Source organism: Tenrec ecaudatus, chromosome 2 (genome assembly GCF_050624435.1).
Source record: "Tenrec ecaudatus isolate mTenEca1 chromosome 2, mTenEca1.hap1, whole genome shotgun sequence".
Classification (NCBI taxonomy): Eukaryota; Metazoa; Chordata; class Mammalia; order Afrosoricida; family Tenrecidae; genus Tenrec; species Tenrec ecaudatus.
The window spans coordinates 227,846,055-227,865,586 of NC_134531.1; the positions used below are offsets into that span (position 1 = coordinate 227,846,055).

General features: G+C 39.2%; 1 non-coding gene across 1 annotated transcript; it reads left to right on the plus strand.

Moving 5' to 3' along the window:
- Positions 1-19,119: 19,119 nt before the first annotated feature.
- Positions 19,120-19,255, plus strand: LOC142441559 (small nucleolar RNA SNORA21). Its single transcript, XR_012782930.1, has one exon. It is a non-coding gene; the product is annotated as a small nucleolar RNA SNORA21 (small nucleolar RNA).
- The last annotated feature ends 277 nt before the right edge of the window (positions 19,256-19,532 follow it).

Consider the following 19,532-nt stretch of genomic DNA (forward strand, 5'->3'; position numbering starts at 1 on the left):
CTTTCTGGTTTCAGGAATCACTGATCTTACTTCCTGGTGTGGCCTGTCTGATAGTTGCTGAAGAAATCTTCCCGTGTTGGTAACCATATTCCCTAAATGACCCAGACCTTAGATTTAGACCTTCTCCATCTAACTAGAGGGCACCGAAACCAGGCACTCACACATTATCTTGACTGCATATTGGACCAAATCAAGACTGAAGAAGTTGGTAACATTCTTCAATTTCTTCATCACTAGTTTTAGTGTTTGGTGTGTAAATTTGAATAGTAGTGCTATCTGGTCTTCCTTGATAACACTATGATTCTAAATCTGGAAATGTTTTGTTTGTGTGTTTGTTTGTTTGTGGCTTAGAAAAGGCAGGCTTTACTTATTTAGTCATATCAGTTGCCTTATTCAGTGTGATTCAAGACCACAAAGAAACCATTTCTCTGTCACTTATTCTGAGTCCCAGGGTGGGGACCCCAAGTGGCAGGAGTACTTCCTGGACATATTTACAGGTTACAAATTTCTCAATGAGGATGGTCTGTGACTGTAGAAGATTGGTCAGGTAGGTTATCATCAGGAAGTCATTAATGCTGCTGTTGAGCGTAGTCTCAAAGTCATCAGGAACAATTTGGGGTACTTGGTTAACCAGACTCTTTGAGAAGCAGCCCCTAATATTGCCATCTGACACCTTTTCAGGCAGTACATCCTCTGCACACTGTAACGCTGTGCTTAGGGCATCTTGGATGCACGCTCACAGCCCTCTAATTTGCTGCAAATCACGTGGGAGACCAATCACCTGGTTGGGGCTAAAACAGGTCTTCATAATAGTCAGCCCAAATGCATTCTGGGTTATAACGTGCATGCCCATGTTTTTTAAAAACATTTTATTAGGGGCTCATACAACTCTTATCACAATCCATACATATACATACATCAATTGTATAAAGCACATCCGCACATTCCCTGCCCCAATCATTCTCAAAGCATTTGCTCTCCACTTAAGCCCTTTGCATCAGGTCCTCTTTTTTTCCCCTCCTTTCCCACTCCCCCCTCCCTCATGAGCCCTTGATAATTTATAGATTATTATTTTGAGTGTAGCAATACCAGGAGGGGAAGGGGAAGGTAGGTGGAGAAAGTGGAACCCAATCACAATGATATACATACAACGCCCTCCCAGGGAGATGGGCAATAGAAAAGTGGGTGAAGAGAGACATCTGTCAGTGTAAGACATGAAATAATAATAGTAATTTATAAATAATCAAGGGTTCATGGAGGAGGAAAAAGATGAGGTGCTGATACCAAGGGCTCAAGTAGAAAGAAAATGTATTGACGATGAGGGCAACAAATGTACAAATGTGCTTGACACAATGGGTGTAAATTTGGATTTTGATAAGATCTGTATGAGCCCCCAATAAAATGATAAGGAAAAAAAGTGCACTGTTTCAAGTTCTAAAGAGAGGTTTTAGAACATTGGCATGGATTGCTGTCATTGTGGGACAAATCTGGTTTACCCTATCCTGTCCAAAAGGAGTGAGAAAATCATTTCTGTACTAGAGGAGTAAGTCAATTAATGTTTGGTTTTGTTTTTCAAATGCCGGTCCTCCTTACGTAAGAGAGCAAAAGGCGTGTTCTTGTCCTCTTCTCATGCTACGTCAGGGGCTAAGAAAGAGCAATTTGTAGAGTCTGGAGTGTTGGCCCAAAGGGGGGGACTCTGACATCTCACTACTACCACCTTCTCCCACCGTCTCTACCCCCAAATATTTAGAGCCTACTGAGGTAGAGCCAGGAACTTAGTGAGTTGCACATTAAACTGCTAACTTCAAGGTCAGTCATTCAAAATCACCATCTGTTCCACTGGACAATAGAAAGACAAGGCTTTCTACTTTGGTAAAGATTTAGTCTCTTTGGGACTATTTTACTTTGCCTATCAGTTTGCTCTGAGTTGGATTCCACTCGGTGGCAGCAAGTAAATGTGACTAGAACACTCCCTGTCACTTTGCAAACTGTGGTGGCTTGTATGTTGCTGTGATGCCAGAAGCTATGCCACTGGTCTTTCAAATGCCGAAGGTCACCCATGTTAAACAGGTGTCAGTAGTTTCCAGGCTATAACGGTAGAGAGAAGGAATAGGCTATCTGCTTCTGAGAGATTAGCGCTGAAACCTTATAAATAGCTGCCACAGAACACTGCCTGATATGGTGTTGGAAGAGGAACCACTCAGATGGCATTCAAAATATGACTGAGGAAGAGCTGCCTCCTCAAAGCAGATTTGACCATGATGGTATGGTTGGAGCAACATTTTCAGGACTTTGATTTGTTGATGTTGCAAGACTTAAATTTGGTCTCGGAGAAGAAACAGCTGCAAACATCCTAATCAGAATGAGGAATGCACCAAGTAAGAATCTAGGAAAATTAGAATTCATCCAAGTTGAAATGGAATGCAGAAGGACTGATACTCTTGACTGAAATGCAAAAGGAACAATACCCTGAGTTGAAATGGACTGGTAATGGCCTTTTAAAAACAGCAATCATGTGGTTTGCTATACTAACCTAGAATGATAAATTTTAAAAGAAGGGTGCCACGTCCATCAGTACAAAGAACATTATAAGAATTATCTAGAAGTACAATCTTATCTGTGATTGAATAATATCTACATACTTACAAGGAAAACCTGTTAATATGACTATATTTCAAATGTACACACTAACCACTAAAAGTCAGTGATGAAGAAATCTATCAACATCTTCACTCTGAAATTGATAAAAAATGTAATCAGATGCATTGATCATTAGGTGTGATAGAATGTGAAAGTTGGAAGCAAAGAGGAAGAAATATTAATTGGAAAATATGTCTTGGTTATAAAAGGGGAGCTGGAGGTTGCATGATAGAATTTCGCAAGACCAATGACTTCTTTGAAAATACCTTTTCTCAGTAACATAAATTGTAATTATATGTGGATTTATTGAGATGGAATACGCAGGAATCAAATTGACAACATCTGTGGGAAGAATTGATGGAGAAACTCAAAACAAGGCCAGGGGCAAATTGCAAAATGAACTATCAATTACTTATATTCAAATTCAGGTTAGAGCTGGAGAAAATTAAAAGCAAGTTCATAAGAGCCAATATACAATCTTAAATATAACTTACCTGAGTTAAGAGAATATTTCAAATGTGATTCATTGAACACTAATGACTGAAGACCAGATTATGGGGTGACATCAAGAGCCTTATATAAGACAAAAGCAAGTTATTAAAACGTAAGGAAAGTAAAGACTGAAATAAATGTCAGAAGACACTCTGATACTTATCCTTGCACATGGAGTAACTAAAGCAAGTGGAAGATATTATAAATTAAAAGAGTAAAAAATTCAAAAGGCAGCTCTAGAAGTAAAGTAACACATATAGAAATGTGCAGAGACCTGAAGTTAAGAAATCAAGGGAAGAATATGTTCAGTATGCCTGAAGAAACAAAATTCAAGACACAAGTTACAATATTAAAGTATTTTACAGACAAAATAATGAATAATACTACAGGAAGTATTAAAAGAATATGGAAGGACTATATAGAGTCGGCACACCAAAAAGAATTGGACTATATTCAACCATATATCAAGGGAAGCATACGATCATGAACGTATGGTATTGAAAAATAAATCCAAGCTGCACTTAGAGTTTATTAGTGAAAAACAAGACCCCAGGAATTGATAGGAACCCAATGGCAATATTTCAACAAACTACACAGTACAGAAAACATTCACTCATCTATGCCAAGAAAATTGGAAGCTAGCTAACTGGTCAACCAACTGGGAGAGATTCATGTTTGTGCCCATTCCAAAGAAAGGTGAGCAAACGAATGTGGAAATTATCAGATAATATCATTAATAATACTTGAAGTACAATTTTGCTGGCAATTTTAAAATGGTCTCAGCAGTGTATCAACCGGGAACTGTCAGAGCAGATAAAATATGTAAGTCTAATATTTTTCCTAAAATACAACAAAAGGTTTGGAAATTTTTTTCAAAATTAATAAAAGTAAAAACAGGTGTCATACCTACAGAACCAACCACTGTATTTGTTTTTCCCTCAGTTATTTTTAGTCAAGCCTCTGGCAGACTTATCCTGCTAGGCTATCTTGGCCTTTTGTCAAATGTGTCTGTGTGCCCGTGTGTATGTGTGTGTGTTAGACGAAATAAGACTAGAGTGCACCTTCAAGGAAAAGATGGTGTGTTAGACAGGGTTCTCTAGAGAAACAAAACCAGAACGCTAATAGTTATATACATATTTATACAGATAGATAACATAAGAAATAAGCAGTTAATTAAATTATAAAGCAGTACAAATGGCTCAGTGCAACTCACTCCCATGAGACAGTTGTGAGACACTAGCAGTCCATCAAGTCTTGAGGGCCACCAGGTAGTCTTCGCTAGAGCAATTCAGGCTATCCAGACACAGGCAGCAAACAGGAAGGCAGGTCACCAACAGTCAGTCAGTCTGACAGTCTGACAGTCCCCAGTTCAAGAGATATAAATTCCAATAGTGTGGCGAAGCAGGTTTTAAAGGAACCTCAAATTACAGTGACACAGTCCACAGGTTAGTTGTCCCACAGGTAGTGTCGCTTGCAAACTGAGGCACGGAACAAGCAAGAGACGAGAGAGGCAAGCCTCGCTGAGCCATTTATCTCTGTCCTTCAATTAATCCCACATGTGTTGATTGGCCATGTTGGCACAATAAACATTAACTATCTCAGATGGTAAGACATCATCTTACATACTTCAGACATATTGTCAGGAGAGACCAGTTCCTAGAGCAGGACATCATGTTTGGTAAAGTGGCAGGGTGGTGAAAAAGAGGATAGCCTTTAACCAGATGGATTGACACAATGGCTGCATCAATGGACTCAGGCATAGGAACAGTTATGAGGATGGTGCAGGATCGTGCACAACTATACAGTGCTTCATTCTATTGTGCACAGGGTCCCTATGGGCTGGAGCCGACTCAATGCCACCTAAAAACAACATATATATATGTATATATATATACACACACATGTGTATTACATCTACACACATATATTTATATATATGCTCTACATCTGCATATATATATATTTATACATATAATCTACTGGGAACAATGGCAGTTCCATGGTGGAATTCTCGCTTCCATGTGAGAGGAGACCTGGGTTCAGTTCCCAGCAAAGTCATCTCATGCACACTCACTAATCATCTGTTAGTGCAGCCATGCATGTGTCTACGATGTCAAACACATTTTCATGGAACTTTCAGAGTAAAATAGACCATAAATAAAAGCCTGGAAATATACTACTGAAAAACCAGTGAATGAAATCCCATGGATCACATTGGGACGATGCAAGATTAGAACATACTTTGCCATTTTAACAAGGGCTCGTGTTAGAGCACAATTCAAGGAGCTAGCAACAACAGTGAAACACACCATTAGCCCAAGGATAAAATCAAAGTAATATCAGTTACACTAGCCACCTTTCTACGTGTTCAGTGACTTGGACAGCAAAAATATAGAATATTTTCATTATCATAGGCAGTTCTAAAGACCAGTGCTGCTCCAGGAAGGGATCCAAGGTCAATCAACTTTGAAGGTGAGAAACAATTCCTATAGTTTCTACATGCCTGGGTTCTTAATATTATAATCCTTCATGAATTTGAGTTTTTATAAAGTATTAAGGAACATGATATCAGAGACTTGGAAGAGGAAGATGTTATTCCCCATTTTAGAAATGGGCCAAATTCCCTTGATATTTTTTTAAACACCCTTAGGAGGGCCGAGCATCTGGCAGAAATTCAGAGTTACAAAACTTCTTCCTAGAAGCCTGAATGCCCTTCAGATTACTTGTAAACAGTAAAAACTCAGCACCAGGAAATGTAAAATGTTGAGTTATGAACTCATTCATTTAGCGTTTTCTCAGAAGTCTTGGTTTTTCTACTTAGCACATATGCCCTTCTTCAAATCACATCCTTTTTTCATACTTGTAAGTTTCACTTCTCTTTTATATGACATACATTTTAACATGTTAAGGCTACGCTATTCAATTATAATGCAAAGGTATTAGGGGAACTACTAAAGAAGAGACAACTTTTAGGAACATTTTGGAACTTTGTCACTTCATTAAGTGCCACCACGTGGAGTCTGATTCATAATACCATATGTCCAACAGAACAAAACATTAACAGATCCTGTACCAACCCAGCACTTGGTGTGTTTAAGCCCATTGTTGGAGACACTGTGTCAATCCATCTTGTAGAGGGCCTTCCTCTCTTTCACTGCCCCTCTCCTTCAGCAAGTATGATGCCCTTTTCCAAGGACTGCTCTTCTGATCACAGGTCCCAAGGCACATGAGACAAAGTCTTGCCATTGTTATTCTAGGAGGATTAGGGTTGTACTTCCTCCAAGACAGATTTGCTTATTCTTCTGGATGTTCACTGTACTTTCAAGGGTTTTTGCCAACAGCATAATTCAAAACATCCATTCTTCTCCAGCCTTTCTTAATCGTCATCATGATTCATTTGGTCTTATATTATAGCAACGCACTCAAGCAAACCTCAGAGATTGAGCACTAGACCACACTCCAGCTCTTGTAAGACTCTCTTTTCAACAAGTTCTGAAAATCAACAGAAAGTCCGGGTGGTACAGCAGCTTCGCCGTTTGGTAGCTAACCGAAAAAGCAGCAGTTTGAAACCCCCAGTGCTCCCGGGGAGTAAGATGGAATAATAGGCTTCTGAGAAGAGCTATAGCCTTGGCCGCCCCGTGGAGCAGCTCTACTCTGGTCTAGAGGGTTGCTATCCGTGGGAATTGCCTTAACAGCAGTGGGTGGTAGTGGTGGTGAAGATCAAAGCTTCCACACCTGCCTTTCCCATATATTCCATGTATTCCATGATCCAGGAAACTTAGAAAAATTTGAATTAACTAGTTTCTTTACCATAAGACTATTCAGAGCTACTAACAAAATATGCATCAAATCTTTAAATGAAAGGTTTGACCATGAACTTAATGACTTTTTCCAGGCTAACTCTTTTAACAGGACTCCCTCAATGGCTTAAAACGTTAAGCAGTCAACCATCAGTTAAAAGGTTAGCCGTCCTCACTACGTAGAGGCACCTCAGAAGAAGATGCCAGGCTTGGCGATCTGCTTCTAACGCGTCAAGCTTGAAAACTTTATAAAGCAGCTCTACTTTGCACATGGGAGCTTGCCATGAGTTGGAATCAACGGCATCACAACCAATAATTAAAGCAAACCAACAAAAACCAATCCTTTAACATCAGCAGAGCTGTCAGAAGGTTTCATTGTTCTTAATTTCATGGATGCTAGTTTGAGTGATGTAACTGGTAACTTATAGTTAAATAAACTTATTGATATCAGGTGTCTTAAAAGTTGCCAGAACGGGCCAGCCCCAATCCCAACTATTTGGACAGCCCCTGCACTTTCCTCTGAAGGGAATTCTTCTGAAAGCACTGACTGCAGCTCAGTGAGAGGGACATGTCTGATCAGAGCACACAGGAGTAAATGAAGGGGGTGGAAGAGAGAGTGGAGCACATCCTGGCCCACCAAGCTCTGAGTAAGATACTCTTGCTCAGAGCGCCCAATGCACAGAGAGGACCATAGGGTCAGCCTCACTGTGAGACACGACATCCCTCACTAACCCATAGCACTACAGGGGACAACACTGGAAATACAGTGCAGGAATTGCTCTCAATCTGACCTCTTCACACCAAGGCAAAACACTAAGGGTGTGGAACAGAACAGCAAGGGGGACAGAGCAATGAAGTCCCCAGGGAATACCAAAAATAGACTTTGGGGCCCGGGTGTGGTACCCCGTCAGACTTGACTGGAAAACACTCCCAAAGGTCAACACACAGGCCTTGAACTATTTATAGGATTTTCTTTTTTTTGGTCATTTGTCTTTTGTTGTTATTGTTGTTGTTTTGTTTTCTTTTGTTATTTTGTTTTGCTCTGTCTTGTTTTTTTGTGCATATTGTTATTTTTGCAGGTTTATCTAGATAAGATAGGTGGGATAAACAATGTGGAGGAGAAAGCAATGGGACCAGTGTTTGGGGGACATGGGAGATGGGGAGACAGGGGGGCAAGGAATTGGGTGTTAACAAACCCAGGGACAAGGGAACAACATGTAATCTAAAATTGATGTCTAGGAGAGGTTAGGAGGCCTGGTAGGGCTTGATCAAAGGCAATGTAACTGAGGAGAATTACTGAAATCCAAATGATGACTCAACATGATAGTGGGACAAGAGGAAAGAACTAAGAGGCAAAGGGCATTTATAGAGGTCTAAATACAGGCATATACATATATAAATTATTCATATATGATGAGGAGGAAATATATCTATGTACATATATGTATAGGATTAGTATTAAGGTAACAGATGGACATCAGGCCTCAACTCAAGTACTACCTCTATGCAAAAACACTTTGTTCTATTAACCTGGCATTCCATGATGCTCACCCTCCCAACATGATCGCTGAAGACAAAGCGGGTGCATAAGCAAAAGTGGTGAAGAAAGCAGATGGTGCCCAGCTATCAAAAGATATAGCATCTAGGGTCTTAAAAGGCGTGAAGATAAACAAATGGTCATCTACTGAGAAGCAACAAAGCCCACCTGGAAGAAGCACACCAGCCTGTGTGATCACAAGGTATCGATAGGATCAGGTATCAGGCATTAAAGAACAAAAAAATATAATATCATTGTGAATGATGGGGAGTGCAGAGTGGAGACCCAAAGCTCATCTGTAGGCAACTGGGCATCCCCTTACAGAATGGTTGTGGGGAGGAGATGAGCCAGTCAGGATGCAGTGCAGCACCGATTAAACGTACAACTTTTCTCTACTTCTTTAATGCTTCCTCCACCCCACTATCATGATCCCCAATTCTACCTTCAAATCTGGCTAGACCAGAGGATGTACACTGGTACATATAAGAGCTGGAAACACAGGGAATCCAGGACAGATAACCTCCTCAGGACCAATGATGAGAGTAGCGATTCCAGGAGAGTAAGGGGAAGGTGTGGGGAGAAATGGGGAACCAATCTCAATAATCTACATATAACCTCCTCCCTGGGGGATGGACAAGAGAAAAGTGGGTGAAGGGAGACATCAGTTAATGTAAGACATGAAAAAAACAATACTAAATTATAAATTATCAAAGGTTCATGAGGAAGAGAGGAGAAAAACATGATGAGCTGATACCAAGGGCTCAAGTAGAAAATGTTTTGAAAATGATGATGACAACAAATGTACAAATGTGCTTGACACAATGGATGGGTGGATGGATTATGATGAGAGTTGTATGAGCAACCAATAAAATGATCTTTAAAAAAATAGTAGCCAAAATGTAAGGTTTGAAATAATAGTTGCCTTTGCATTACTCAATCAGATTGGCTTGGAAAGAAAGTGACTACTGTAGAAAACTCTAGAAAGTCACCCCTATAGAAGGACAGCATACTTGGTAATGTCGAAGGGTAGTGAAAAATAGGAAAGCCTTCAACCAGATAGATTGACCCAGGGGCTACACCCATGGGCTCCAGCAGAAGAACATTTGTGAAAGGTGGTGCAGGACTGGGCAGTGTTTCATTCTTTCATGTGTCGTTGTGGTGTGGGTCAGAACTGGATGACACCCAGCAACAACCTACTCAAGAGGACCCTTGGTGATGCAATGGTTAAGTGCTTGGCTGCTAACTGAGAGGTTGGTGGTTGACATTTATGAGCTCTGGAAAGGACAACACACTGAGAATGCACAGAGGCATGTTAAATACAGTCCTTTCAAGTGGCACAACATAGCTGAACCATTCGATAGCAGCAGAGAGGACTGATCAGTGCTCTTGTAGCAAGCAGAAAGTGCATGGATTATCATAAGGAAGACATGTCCGCTCCACAGACTGTAAATTATGAATCTTACACACTGCTTCCACTGTGCCTTGTGATCCCTGCCTTTGCAAGTGAAGAGAAAGGATAAATGCTTTCCATTGTGAGACCTGGGAAGTCTGGTCTCATTATTGCCCATTTTCATGACTACTTGAGAAGTTTCTATTTGCAATGTGTAAAACCCAAAATCTTCCAGGACTCTTCCTCCATTGTTTTTCCTTCACTCATTTGAAAAAGAAAAATCAAATTCAATGCCATCGAGTCAATTTCAACATATAGTGACCCTGCTGGAATGACCCATTTGGTTTTCAAAGCTATGGATCTTCACAAAAGTAGACTACTACATCGACTTTTGGAACAGCAGCTGCTAAATTTGAACCACCAACCTTCCAGTTAGTAGCCAACCACTTAACCAATACTCCTGTTGAACAGATTGTTGTTGTTAGGTGACATACACTTCTGACTCATAGTGAAGCGATGCACAAAAGAATGAAACACTGCTCAACCCCATGCCATCTTCACAATGGTTCCTGTGCTTGAGTTCATATGGTAGTCACTGTGCCAGTCTATCTTGTTGAGAGCCTTCCTCTTTTTCACTGCCCCTCCACTTTACCAAACATACTGTCCTTCTCCAGGGACTTCTAGCTGCTGACTACATGTCCAAAGTATATAAGACAACATCTTGCCATATACCGGTTTGCTAGGCTGGGTTGACTAGAGAAACAAATCCAGAGACATATATGTATAAGAAAGAGCTTTATATCAAGGAGTAATTGTATATTAATAAAATATCCCAGCCGAGTCCAGATCAAGTCCATAAGTCCAATATAAGCCCATGAGTCTGATACTAGTCCATAAATCCATCTTGAGATTCACACAGCACATGCAATGATGCAAAATGAAGAAGATAACAGGTCTGTGGGTACAAAAGTCTTGTGAATTCAGTGCTGGTGGTGGAAGTATCTCCAGGTCTCTCACAGGTCTCAGTGTGGTCCTGGCAGCTCTCTGAGAGACTCAACAGCAAGAAGGTGAATCAGAGAGAGAGGCTCTCCCATGGCGCAGCAATTCTCCACATGACTTCTCCACAGGAAGATGAAGGCAGAAAGAGAGGGGATGCTCCCAGAATCCTCATGATAAGGCCATGTCCAAAAGGAGGTATCATCAAGCTGTGACCTGATTGACAGGCTACTCTCCACCCCTTCACGTTTAATACCCTCAGGTTGGTATGAGATTAGGTAACTGTCACATTATCCTTACTTCTAAGGAACATTGTGGCCCTATTTCTTCCAAGACAGATCTGTTTGTCCATTTAGCAGTTTGTGGCACTTTCAATATTCTCCAGCACCACGATTCAAATGCATCGATTCTTCTTTAGTCTTCCTTAGTCAATGTCCAATTCTCACATGCATATGAGGAAATTTAGAATACAATGGTTTGGGTCAGGCCTCCTTGGTCCTTAAAGCAATATTCTTGCTTTTCAATACTCTAATGAGGTCTTGCACAGCAGATTTATCTAATATAACATGTTTTTTGATCTCTTGATTGCTATTTCCATGAGCATTAATTGTGGATCCAAGCCAAAAAAAATGCTTGACAACTTCAACCTTTTCTCCATTTATCAGGATGTTACCTGTTAAACCAAATGTAAGTCTTTACATTTCATTGTGATCCGTATTGAAGACTACAATCCTTGATCTTCCTATCAGCAAATGCTTCAATCCTCCTCACTTCCAGCAGGCAAGGTTGTGTCATCTGCCTAGCGAAGGTTGTTAATAAGCCTTCCTTCAATCCTGATGCCTCAGTCTTCTCCATATAATCCAGCTTCTCTCATTATTTGCTCAGCACATAGACTGAATAAGTATGATGAAAGGACATAATCTTGTCGCACACCTTTCCTGATTTTAAATCACGCAATATTCCCTTTTTCTGTTTACACAACTGCTCCTTGATCCATGTACAATTTCTGCAGGCGCACAATGAAATGTTCCAGAATTTCCATTCTCCTCAAGGTTATCCATAGTTTGTTATGATCCACACAGTTGTATGCCTTGGTATAGTCAATTAAACACGAGCAAACAATCTTTCTGGTATCTTCAGCTTGAGTTAAGATCCATCCGACTTCAGCAATGAGATCATTGATATCACATGCAAGTGCACCTGTGGTTTGGATTCTGAAGAGGACATGGCACTTGAACAGGTTAGGTTGAAATAAAGTAGAGTCAGTTTTGCCTACAACATTATAAACATGGAATTTTGAGGGGCCACTTCCTTCAGAAGGTTTGAGTAAGCAAATAATAAACTTCCATTTAACATAAAAAGTGAAAAAAGAGCTTCGAGCAGACTGACTTTCTTTTTTTAGGTATATGTGGAATTTAGTCTTCACAATGCACCTGCTCCTCGTGGTAAGTAAGGAATTTCCCTGAGTGCAAAGTACAATCTGACAGATGGTACTAGAATGCTGTGGTTCTCAAATGTCAACTATCAGAGTAATCAAAAGTACTTATTAAAATATACATTGTAGGGTACCACCTGCAGAGTTTCAGTAGGCTGTGGTATGGCCCAAGAATTTGCATTTATGATTAGTTTTCATATAATTCTAAGGCTGGTGGTGACACTGGTGGAATAGAAGAAGCGATCACCTGGTCTGGTTCCTACAGATGAGGAATCTAATGCACAGATAACTGATTGTCCCAGGTAGGGCTAATAATGTTCCCTTTTCCACAAGTCCTGAGCACCATTCCTACATTATACCAAGTCCTCCTCCACTGTTTCAGTGAGATGTCTATTTAATCTCTCAAAAATTTTGTGTATACCCCCCTACACTCTCCTAAACTCTCATAGAAAAAAATTCGTGCTTAAGTATGAACCCCAAGTTTGGTGCTTTGAGCCCACTCAGTGGTGATGCAGAAGAAATACCAGGAGATAAATTTCTATAAAGATAACAGCTAGAATAATCCTATGGATAATTTCGACTAAAACTGGGGGTGCAATGAGTCTTCATAAACTCTAGACAGAGTTCTCAATATCTACATTTCCAGTGTCTCTCAATGTTTTGATGTTTTCCATCTGATTTACAACCTCATACATGATAGAAAATGGACAATAATGCAAAGGGTACTTGTCGAACAAATGAAAATAAAGTATGCCTTATGGAATATAATTTATTATTGTGCCATAAATATGGGCAAAATCAGCATCAAGTGGTAAACTAATTCAACATGCTCAATTGTTTGTGTGCATGTATGTGTGTTTTTAAATTACCTTTTGATCCATTTATCACATCATTAACCCATTTGTAATCTCATTAATTAAAGACCTAAATAAGTTATTTGGCAGGTGTTTGTATATGTTTGTCTGAGAAGTCATGATCTTATTCTTTAAATACTGTTCTTTAACATCTTAGAAGGAAAAGCACTTCATAAATGGCAAAATAACAACCTCCCAAAATCCACTTCTCCATAAAGGCAATGATAATTCTGGGGGGAAATTGTCAAAATCAACTTTTGTAGAACTCTGGAAATTAACGGAAGCATCACAAAATTCAAAGGAATGGGTTTGGGGGGCAGGTCAAGCTGAATCTGTAGGATAAGTAAATGTAATGCATCTCACCTTGTTCTAGCCCCTCCCCTACTCCTCAGACTAAAGAAAGCAAGAAATAAAATTAATATTTAGAGACTCCATTAATATTAGCCCTGAAATTAAATAGTATGACAACTAATAGCTGTGAAAACCATCAGCCCCAGGAGGAGGGGGTAGAATGGCTCTAGAGCCCCCACAATACCCCGAATTGTTACAGTTTTACATGTCTCACAGCTTGAGGGAAAGTTCTTTTCTCATGTAAAGGTTTCCCTTTGCTACACCTGACTCAGAACCTCCACTGTGTGAACAACCTTCTCCCTCAGGAGGGGTTGGGAGTGGGGAGCTCAATTATTTAATATTACTACTGCCTGAGGTGGTTTACTAGTTGAGATTAACAGAAGGCTAATAAAAAACATAAAAGGGAAATGGGCGATAGATATTCAGAGAGGTTTTCAAAACCTGTGATATATTGCTGGGCATCTTGAGGGTCAAGTATATGTGTGGGACTGAGAGCAAAACCAAAAATCAAACCCACTGCCACCACGGCAATTCCACATCATAGGGACCTCATATGACAGATTCCAGAATAAAGATGCATTACTTTGCTGGTGCCTTTGTTCTCATATCTGAGAGCCCTTTCCCAATTATAGGACATGAAGACTTATCTCTTTGTCTTATTCTTAGAGTCTTTTGTATAGCTCGGCTCTTATCTTTAATCTTTGATACATTTTAAGTGAATTTTTAAAGAATGAGATGTGAGGTCCAACTTCATTATTTTGTATATGGACATCAAGTTGTCTCAGTGTCATTTATTGAAACCATGATTCTTTTCCCCTCTGGATTTCCTTGGCATCCTTTTTTTGAAAGTCTATTGATAATAGATGTTCTGCTTTCTCGTTGATTGAGGTTTTTCTACATTTTGTCTCTTCATTGTCATTGGGGCTTTTTCTCAGTTGTTTACTTGCTTTGTATGGTTTTGGTGTGACTGTATTTTGATTTGTATGCTTCTCTGTATAAGAAATCCAAAATAGATATACCTATACTTATAGAGACAGCAACTGGATTGGGGCATGGCACTGGAGGATGAGTAGAGGGTGGTAATGGGAAGATAACAACGATAAGCATGAGAAGAAAGTGTTCTGAAAATGATTGTAGTGATGATGGCACAAATCTTAATATGATTAGATGATCAAATTGTATGATATCTGAAGTATATGCCAATAAATTATTGACGATGAATTAAAAGAATAACAATAACACAGTACTCCGGAAAGACTGATAATCTAAAAGAAATAGACACATACCTAGAAATACATTATCTACCCAAATTAACACAGATGAATATAGAAAACTTGTAAATAGACCAACAACAAAAGAAGAAATAGAAAAAGTCATCAAGAAACTTCCAACCAAGAAAAGTCCAGGTCCAGATGGCTTCAGTGGGTAATTCTACCAAGTATTTACGGAAGACCTGTCAACAATTCTACACAGATTATTCCAGAATATAGAAAGGAACAGCAAACGCCCAAGCCCATTCTATTATATGAGCATAACCCTGATACAAAGAAACATGCAAAGGCTCCCAAAGACAGAAAACTACAGACCAATATCTCTCATGAACATAGATTCAAAAATTCTCAACAAAATTCTAGCCAATAGAATCCAACAACGTATCAAAAAAATAATTCATGATGACCGAATGGGATTCATACCAGAGATGAAAGGATGGTTCAACATTCAAAAAATAATCAATGCACTCCACCTCATTAACAAGACAAAGAATAAGAATCACATGATCATATCAATCAATGCAGAAAAAGCATTTGACAATATCATATCCATTTCTAAATCCATTCAGTATCCATTAATAAATAGGACTAGAAGGAAAATTTCTCAACATAATACAGGCCATATACAAAATCCAACAGCCAATATCACACACAGTGGGGAAAAACTGAAAACTTTTCCATCTGAAAATGGGAACTAGACAAGAGTGTCCTCCATCACTACTCTTATTCCACACTGTCCTGGAAGTTTTATCTCAAACCATCAGACAATAGAAAGAAACCAAAGGAAAACAATTGGGCAAATAAGAAGTGAAGCTCTCTTTATTCACAGACAACATGATTCTATATATAGGGGACTCCACAAAGACTACTGGAAATAATTGAGGGCTTTGGTAAAGTAGCAGAATGGAAGATTAACAAGTAGAAATCGATCCGATTCCTCCAAACTAACAAAGAGAGCTCTAAAAAAGGCATCAAGAAAACAATAGCAATAAAATGTAAAAGAAGAAAAAAAAAGAAAACAATAGCATTCATAATAGCCACCAAAAATAACACATGAAATACCTAGGAATAAACTTAACCAAAGACACAAACGACCTGCACAAAGGAAGCTATAGAACACTATTACAAGAAAGCTATACAAATAGATAGGAAGACAATAGTGTGAAACTTCCAATACTACCCAAAGCAATCTATAAATGCAATGCAATTCCAATCCAAATCCTTTAAAGAAAAGGAAAATCTAATTACCAACTTGATATGGAGAGGGAAGAAGCCCAGGATAAACAAAGAACTTCTCAAAAATAAGAATAAAGTAGGAGGCCTTACACCATCCAACCTCAAAACTCCCACACAGCCAAAGTGGTAAAAAAAAAACACCAGTGGAACAGGATAGAAAACACGGCAATAAAACTATCTACATACATGATTTTTGACGAAGGACCAAAAAACACTAAATGGGAAGGGCCACCCTTTTCAACAAATGGTGCTGGAAAAACTGGATTGCCATCTGCAGAAGAATAAAACAGGACCCATACGTTGCCCCATGGACAAAAATGAATTCAAGATGGATTAGAGGCCTAAATGTAAACCCCAGAGATACAAGGGTTATCAGTGAGGAAATTGAAACAAACTGAAGGCCCCTATTGCCAGGTATACACAGACTACCAAATATAATAGAGAGTGCATACAAAGCAGAAGAAAGAAAAGGTGATTGGGACCTATTCATGCTTGCCCTCGTGAGGAGAGCAGTAAAAATATGAATGCTCTGTCAAAGTGTGGTACAGAAACCAAGAGCTGCTCCTCTATCAAAAAGACGTAACGAGCTCATTGACAGCAAGTCAATTCCGACTCAGAATGACCCTATAGGACAGGATAGAACTGCCCCTTTGGGTGTCCAAGACTATAACTCTTTATGGGAGTTGAAAACCCTGTCTTATCTCCCTGGAGCTGCTAGTAGTTTCAAACTGTTGAAGTTATCAGCTCAATGTGCAAACCACTATGCAACCCAGGGTCCTAGGATCTTAAAGGCTTGATTTTCAAGCCACAAGCATCCATCTAAATGAGGCATGGACTAAATCCACATGGAAGAAGCATATCAACCCGTGTGATCCAAGGATTGTAAATAATAAAATGCAAAACTGAAAGAGGGAATAGTTTTAAAGCTTAAATTGTGAATACCCAGTTTTCAGAACACGTTGAATGACAGTGGAAGATCAAAGTCTGTGTGCAGGGTCCTCACGCGGATTAAGGCTTTTGTGCATCCCCTTTGAACATAGCCCAGAGATGTGCACAGCCCTGCTACCAGACAGAGAGCACTGGAAAGTGGATTACTCCAGCTATAGGGAGGTTAAAATGTTATACCTTTTCATTAGATCTTCCTTTTGATCCATTCTAAAATTCTTTCTATTTTTAATATTTTATTTCTTTTTGATTGGGGCTTTTCTGTTTTATCTAGTTATTTGGTGTTCGGTGTGTGTGTGTGTGTGTGTGTTGCTTTTGGCTTTGTGCATTTGTTTGTTCTTGGTTGTATTTCATAGAATTTTTTCTATATGAATCTCGGGAAAGGTATATCTGTAGAGACAATAAGTTGGTTATTTGTCTAGGTAAATGGCAGGAGGGAAAGGTGGAAATGGGGAGATAACAGCAATGAGTATGAGAAGAAAATGTTCTGAAATTGATTGTGGTGATGATTACACAAATATTCTTAATATGATGGAACAATTAAATTGTATGATATATGAAATATAAACCAATAAAACTTTTTAAAAGAAATTAAGAAGACAACCTACAGAGTGGGAAAAATATTGGAAATTATATAACCATTAAGAGACTTGTATCCATGGTACATAAGAAGCTTTGACAACCCAACAGTAAAAACAAAACAAAACAAAAGCAAAGAACCTGAATGTACATTTCACCAAGAAAGATACACAAATGGTGAGTAAGCACATGAAAAGATGCTATTTGACCATGAGCCACTAGGCAAAGAACCCTCAAAACCCAACAGTGACCATTGATGTGATCCTAATTCATGGAAACTCCGTATTTATCAGAGTAAACTGTGCTCCATAATGTTTTCAGTGGTTGTGATCTTTCAAAAGGATATTGCCAGGCCTATCTCCTGAGTCATCTCTGGGTAGATATTAAAAGTTCAGTTAGTAGTAGAGTGTTTAGTTACATTCACCACTGTTGTTGTTGTTAGGTGCCGTGGAATTGATTTCAACTCTGTGACAGTTACATCATTTCCTGTCAACTTGTGAAGGGGTGGAGTCTAGCCTGTCAATCAGGCCACAGTTTGATGACCTCATATGGATGCCCAAAGGAGATAAATAGCTCACTAGAGGCCAGATGCACTCTCTCTCTGCTTGCTATTCGTGTTGACAAGCCACGTGGAGATACACCAATGGAACCAGAGCCCTGGAGCTGGAGAACATACATGGAGAACCACACCAGTGCTGAGATATTTCCACTGCCACTGGATCCAGAAGACTTTCCACCCACTGGCCTGTGATCTTCCAGCATTTTGCATCATTGCATGTGTTGAATGAGTCTGGAGGAATTTATAGATTGGTAATGGACATATGGGCTAATATTGAACTTAGGGACTTGATCTGGACTGGGCTGGGATGTTTTCTTAATATACAACTCCTCTGTATATAAGGCTCTTCCTTATACACATTTGAGTGTCTATGAATTTGTTTCTCCACTCAACCCAGACTAACTCAACTCATAGTGACCACAATGAACAACAGAACAAAACACTGCCCAGTTCTGCACCAGCCTCACAATTATTTTTATTTAAGAACATTCTTGCAATCATTGTGTCAATCTGAATTGAGTTTTCCTCTTTTTCCCTTTCCTCTTACCAAGCATGATGTCACCTTCCAAGGACTGATCTCTCCTGATAGCATATCCAAAGTGAATGAGACAAAGCCCTGCCACCTGCTCTCGTACATCTTCCAAGACAAATATGTTTGTTCTCCTGACAGTTTCTTCATTAACACTAAGGAAATGCACATCAAAACCACAATATGTGTCATCCACTAGGATTCAAAAGTCATTTAATAACAAGTATTGATGAGAATGTGGACAAATTGGAACCCTATCTATTGCAGGTAACAAGGGAAAGTGGTGTAGCCACTATGAAAAATAGCAATTCCTAAGTATATATTCAATTTGGAAAGAAACTGCTGCCCAGGTAAAATAACTTCCTCAAATCATCATTACCTAGTGAGACAAAAGTCAATTCAATGTTCTCTCTTTGATTTCATAATGTATCTTCACACATAGGAGTAAAATAAATCCATGTCATCACATAGTGGAATTCCTCGACACAACAAACCAAAAAGCCCTCCCCCTTTAAAAGTATTTATTGAGTCTTTTTCAAGTGACCTAATGAGCTGTCAAGACAGGGCAGAATGAAAACACTGCTTTTGGGTGAAGTGGTAACATCTTATATTGGTAAGCTTCAATCTGTGTCATGACAGAGTAAAAAATAAATAAATAAAATATAAATAAATGAATGAGCCAAACCCAATGCCTTCGGATTCTGACTCATGGTGACCCCATATCTTACATAGTACAGCTGAGCTCTATAGTCAAGTAGTAGGGTTTTTTAATTTTTGTAATAAATGTAAAATGGTAGGCAATGAGATACTAGATAAGTGCGGAGATAAAATGTTTGGATCAGGACACATTCTTCTGTTCTTCACTAGAGGATATTTTGTGCCTGATCAACTTTTTATACTTATTGTAATTTTTAAATG